Source organism: Tasmannia lanceolata, unplaced genomic scaffold (genome assembly GCF_043159265.1).
Source record: "Tasmannia lanceolata isolate RefF3 unplaced genomic scaffold, GAP_Taslan_0.1 ptg000013l, whole genome shotgun sequence".
Taxonomy (NCBI): domain Eukaryota; kingdom Viridiplantae; phylum Streptophyta; class Magnoliopsida; order Canellales; family Winteraceae; genus Tasmannia; species Tasmannia lanceolata.
Window position 1 is genome coordinate 6,794,727 of NW_027518690.1, and position 6,240 is coordinate 6,800,966.

General features: G+C 36.2%; 1 long non-coding RNA gene across 1 annotated transcript; it reads right to left on the minus strand.

Moving 5' to 3' along the window:
• Positions 1 to 1,033: 1,033 nt before the first annotated feature.
• Positions 1,034 to 5,873, minus strand: LOC143890649 (uncharacterized). The gene is made up of 3 exons (XR_013255204.1): positions 5,726 to 5,873; positions 1,326 to 1,412; positions 1,034 to 1,130 (listed from the first exon to the last, which is right to left on the minus strand). It is a non-coding gene; the product is annotated as an uncharacterized LOC143890649 (long non-coding RNA).
• Positions 5,874 to 6,240: the final 367 nt, after the last annotated feature.

Sequence of the window (6,240 nt, forward strand, 5' to 3'; positions counted from 1 at the left end):
AATCTTTATTTTTTTTTATTTCAGTTGAGGTGCCTTTCTTAAGGTGCGTGCCTGAAATTGATCGCTTTACTCAGTTGAGGGCCTCGATTATGAGGTTCGTGCTTGAGAGAGTCAAATTCCATGGGGATCGGTATTTGCAGACTCATGTGTCTGGCCCATTGAGGCCCATTCTCGCCCATCAAGGCATCCTTTTGCCCATTCCGGCATCGGTCCATAGTGATTCAATTCTTGCCCATTCCGGCTTTGGTCCATAGTGACCAATTTCAACTCGTCCATCAAGGCTTGAGTATCATCTCGTCCCATCGAGGCTATGATCTATTGGCTTTTAAGCCCTATCCGTGACACATCAACAAGCGGCATCTTCTTCGGCAACCATCATCAATGATCATTGGCAGCAACATCAGTCTTCATTAAAAGATCTTCGTCATCGGCTTTTGGAAGTGTGCATCAAATCGGTTGATTTTGATTACATTTGTAATTTGGGGAATTCTATTGCATTTGGGAATTTTTGTTGTCAAACGGGTATTGATTTTCAATCCATATACGTTTGAGGGGGCATGTTAGAATATGTGGGATCCAACAGCTAGATTGGGTTAAGATCTCACCGTTGGATCATCTTGGAGGTAGATTGGGTAAGTTGAGGGAAAACGTGTTGAGTTATCAAATGATTCCATTGGTTTTCCCAATGAAATTCTACAAGAATGCACATAGTTTGTAAATTTTGCAGATTTTGATGTAAAAAGCTACTTGATTTTTAATTGATTATTGAGCGTGTAGGTCCGGTAGACTTGATTCACATCACTTTTCAAGTCTAAGTTTCCAATTATTTGAATTATTGTTGAACATAACTACTCTTTCCTCCCGTCATAAATTTAAATTTGAATTAACATGGGATGATAATAAATGTGACTTACATGAAATTTGGCTGAATCAGGGCCCTGAGGATTTGAAGGATATCCTTTCCCAAAATTCGGGGAAAATTTAGCCCTTATTAGGTCTTCCTTTTTAATTCTCCTAATAGGAACTGTTCCTGGTGGGCACCCTCCATTCTTGAGTCCTATCTTTAAAGACATACCTAATGATGAAGCTTTTTTATCTTTAATAACTTTTGGAAGAGATCCTGGACCCATCTGCATAAAGGAAATTTCCATCAATAAAAGTATGGTTTTAGTTTCTTCCAAGAAAAGAACATATTTTTCATAGTTAATCATTTTATTTCCCAAGGTGATGTCAAAGAAAAATAAAATCTCAAAATTAATACCTAACGGACAAATTAAGAACATATCACTTCAAGTGTTAAGAACATAAGGAGAAAATAAAAAAACCTGGATCTTATGATTCTTCAATAAGGGATGATCAAAAGCGGGTTGTTTGTTGATATCAACACAACTAAATGTCTGTCCATATCCATCCTGCAAAAAATGTAAAGGTCAACAATATTTGTATCATTTTACCAATATGTGTGTGTTGTATCAACGTTACAATATGTGTGTGTTTGTGTGTTGTGGTAATTGTGTATGTGAGTGTATGTATGTTTATGTGCATTTGTATATGCATGTTTGTTAGTGTGAGACAGATCATAACCTCAAGTAAATCCTTGCAAGAGGCCCTTTCAAGGGAGCCAAATTATGCCCAACCCTTTAAAAAAATCTTAGAATTATTAGTGTACTTCCATTCTCACTTGTGCTTCTACGCTTTGTTCTGTTAAGAGATAGAAAAGAAGAAAAATACATTCAGAAATTCAAACCGTAGTCCCTATTTCTCCAGATCCTATATATAAGCTTATCTGCGCTTGAGTGCAGAAACAGGGTGAGCCCACATTGTTGGGGTGATCCAAAGCATTCATTTGGAAGGTCCTATCATAGATAGAGTGTCCACAAAAAATCAACTCTATTGGATCATCCTAACCCTTCCATTTGTGGAGGAGAAAAATGGACAGATTTATGGGCAAACAATGTTTGTGCATTTTCCCCTCCACTATTGGATCGGTTAGAATGATCCTATGGATCTGATTTTTGGTACACATGCTATCTATGGAATGGCCTTCCAAATGGATGCTTTGGATCACCCCATAAATGTGGGCCCACAGGACTTATCAGCACTCGAGCGCAGATAAGCTATCTTCGCTCGAGCTCATAAACCTTTTGCTCATAAAATGCTTTGGATATACCCATTTTAATCTCCACAAATGGAAGGGTTGGGATGATCCTATCAAGCTGATTTTTTGGGCACACCCTATCTATATGAAGGCCTATCAAATGAATGCTTTGGATCATCCAAGCAATGTGGGGCCCCCTATGTTTGTGAGCTCTACCTCATATAACCTTATATGAGCTCTAGCTCACAAACATTTTTCCCTATATATATATATATATATATATATATATATATATATATATATATACTATAATAAGCGGGGAGGAAAGTGGCAGCTTTTCTCATTTTCTCATAATTCTATTAGGCCACGTTTGGATACCAGCAAGATTTAGATTTGGATTTAGTTGATACTTTGAACTGGATCAGATCCTTAGATTTCCAAATCAGCTACAACAGTGCAAAAAATTCCAATTTTCAAATATTTTCTGCGAGACATTATTTGGAAATTAATATTTGTGGCAACTTTTGTCACCATCGCTCGTCCTGGGCGTTGCTTCGGCAGCAGTGTGAAATCCCTCCCTCCCTCCCCTCTCTCTCTCTCTCTCTCTCTCTCTCTCTCTCTCTCTCTCTCTCTCTCTCTTAAAACATGATCATGAAGATCATTGATGTGTTTTGTATCCAAAACTCAAATTCAAATCAAAATACAAATGCATGAGGTATCCAAACGGGCCCTTATATTTACACGTAGGATTGAAAATCAAAATACCCGCTTTATGTAAGGGAATGTGGGAAGCTGGGGGTTGTGCCATGTGGCACCCCCTCTGCATTCCGATTTTCTACATGGCAAGAGAAAACGTTTCTCTTTATATACCCGTCTAATCCCTTTGCTTCCGCATAAATTCGTTTCCTATTCCACGTATATCCATAAATTAATATTAATTCAATTGCAATCTTTTCCCTTAAAATCAGCAACTTTCAAATCCGACCGAATTAGGAAGGAGTGTCAGCCCCTCCTCTATCCCGTAATTTTAAAAAAGTATGAATTTCAAAAGACTAACGGAATTTCAAAAGATTTTTTTCACTTTCTTGTGTATGTATTCTCTTCCCTAAATAATCTCCATAAATAAAGCACAAAAAGAGATTATCAATTCCTATCTATCGTTTCATATTCCCCCTAGATAAAAACGTATCTATAAGAATCTCCTTAAAATTTTCTTAATCATCATATTTATAAGAATAAATTTCTAATAATAAGGGATTTGCGAAGGGATTTGATGGAATTTATTGCAGTATTTACTTTTCATTTTTTTTTTCTTGGATGGGGCAACTTTAACGTGCTGTGTGAACTTGGAAGCAATTGCCATAATGTCCATTTGTGTATTTTTTCTATTTTGCTCATCTAAAAAGGCTACTGATTTTGAAACCTAATAATCAAAGACACCTATATACATTGAGCTTTGCACGGGCAAGTGAGTAGTTTAATTTCTCCTTTCATTTTGTCGTTTTATACAACACCTTTACTGTCTACTACTTACATATCTTTGTATACTGCAGACTATTCATCCTTCAATGACCTAAATAAAAGGAGGCAGATGGTGCTTCTTTTATTTTTATTTTTTTGAAAATTGACATTTATTAATAAAAACTATAACAAGGGACAAGATGTCCCCTGAAATAGTAGATATAACATCCCAGTTACATCATGATGCAACCGTTAGTCTACAGACAAATATTCCCGAAAGCCTCGGGTACACAATGGATGACCATGTCGTCTGATGTTACACCCTTTTTCGCCAATTCGTCGGCCATTTCATTAGCCGACCGCCTTCTATGCACAATCCTCGGTCCTAACTCACGAACCAGATCCTTAATTTCCACAACGAGACAATGTATCCGCCAGGTGCCTTTCAAAAGTGATTGGCCTATGCAATCGAGTTCGTGGAATCCCCCTCGACAATCAACCGTTTTGAACATGGTACTTCTTTCTTTCTTTTAGTTTAGGCAGCTCCCTTTATTTTAAATTTCTCTGATTGTTGTTCTCCGTTTTCCTAGTGTATTTTTTTCTCAATGATCTGTTTTATGGTGACAAATCAAAATTTATTTTGTTGTTATGTTTCTATAGTTTTAAATCCATAATTTTTATCAGTTCCAAAGCTTTTGATTTCACCCCTTTATTTATAAGCTTTACGAGTCAAAAATAAAACAAAATGATAAGACAAGGTGAGTCCCTGTCAGCATCTAAACATGGTAGTGCAAATATCGGTAGCCTTAATTAATTCTATAATCTTGATGGACATAAGTCTTTTTCATCTTTAAATTTATTTTTTATTTTTTCTCTATCTAGGGTATTATGTTTTATGAAGAAAACAACTTCTTGAGCAACTTCTCCTGTAAAATTTTATATCTCAAATGCCCATAATTTGCAGTTTTGCTCATAGATCCTTCTCCGATATTTGGTCGATTCATGACACCCCTGTGAGCAATTGAATTATGTACTTATTTTATATCTTATAAATGTTTCTTCTTTCTTTCCTTTTTTTTCTTTAGTTCATATCAGATCCCTCAGCGGGCTTGATCAATGTGTAGGCTTACCATATGTTCTAGATTCCCGCTTAAATCCAGCAGTGTTACAGCACAAAATGGATGGTGTCCAATGTGGTATTATCCATCTCTTCTGCTCGGAAAGATCATGTTGTTGGAGATTCCGCTAAATTTAAATCTACTTTTGCATGCCTTTTTAGTTAAATACATTTTATCTACTCATTTTTGTTGTGAGTGTCTTTTCATGTTATGCTAAATACAACAAGAGAAGGGCTGCTTCGTGAGGGAGTCCTCTTTTCAATAAAATGAGCCTTGCCTACTGTGTGGCTAATTGGATCCCACTACCTTTAGTGTTTGAAGAATTATGATATTTTACTAATTTCTGAATGTATTACAATGGATATCAAAGTGTGCTTATATAGAGCACATAAAAGATAAACATAGAAAGAAATAAACATAACCAAAGGAAGAAATAATTCTAGAAATCTTACCTACTAAGATTAGCCTAATTGCTAATTTAAGCTAGCTACCTAATCTAGCCAGGTTACCCCATTCAACCCACTTGCCTAATCTAGCACCATGGTGATCCAACGGTGTGAATTCAACATAATCTGATTGTGAGATCTCACATATTCTAACAGTGTTAGGTTCGTATGATTGGCATAATTTTTAGTTTGTAGGAGATTCAAAGCAAGGTATATTAGATGAACGGTTCAGATCAGTCAAGAGTCTGATATCCTCTCTCATTTTTCATATCCACTAAGTTTTGTTTTTTTTTTATATAATAATATTTTATTTCTTTGAATTTTATTACTTTTCCCTGTATGCCCTTGCATCTGCACGGGTTTCTTACTAGTGGGTCTGTCTCTCTCTACACACACAGATATATATATATATATATATATATATATATATATATATATATATATATATATATATATAGAGAGAGAGAGAGAGAGAGAGAGAGAGAGATCTGCACTAAGTTGTATTTATTTAGTTTTTTTTATGTATTAATAAGATAACATAAAAGTAGAAACCCGACCAAGCTGTGCCATATCATTTTCTAATGCAAAAGACATAGTGATACCTCAATGGTCTTGACTGCTGGTTTATTGATAATCTTCAGTAGCCGCTCAATCTCCAAATCTTCTTCTTTGGACAGACTTATGCTCCCTCTTCCTTCCACTACATTGCCATTGATAGAAAGAGAAAGTAGTAGAAAAAGTAGCAAAAACATTTCCCTCAAAAAACCTATCTCGGCCGCCCTAAACCTAATTAGATTGTTCTGTTTGAAACAGAAGCGCATCCGCGGTCGCCCGGCTTAACCCGGTCGACCGGCTCGATAAAATTCGAGATGGCCTGGATTTCCAGGTTCCATCCTGCGGTCACCCGGCGTAGCCCGGTCGACCGGCCCTGAGTGAAATTCCATTTTAACTTTAAAATCCAGGGGCTTTTGGGCAATGGTCTTTGGGCTTAAGTCCAAGGTTTTCGAACACATTTTTGGGTGTGTTGATGCTTTTCAAAGATGTAAAATATTAAGTATAAAAATTATTTGAAAACCTTTTGAAAGTGCATTTAAACATAAAATCAAGACGACTCCAA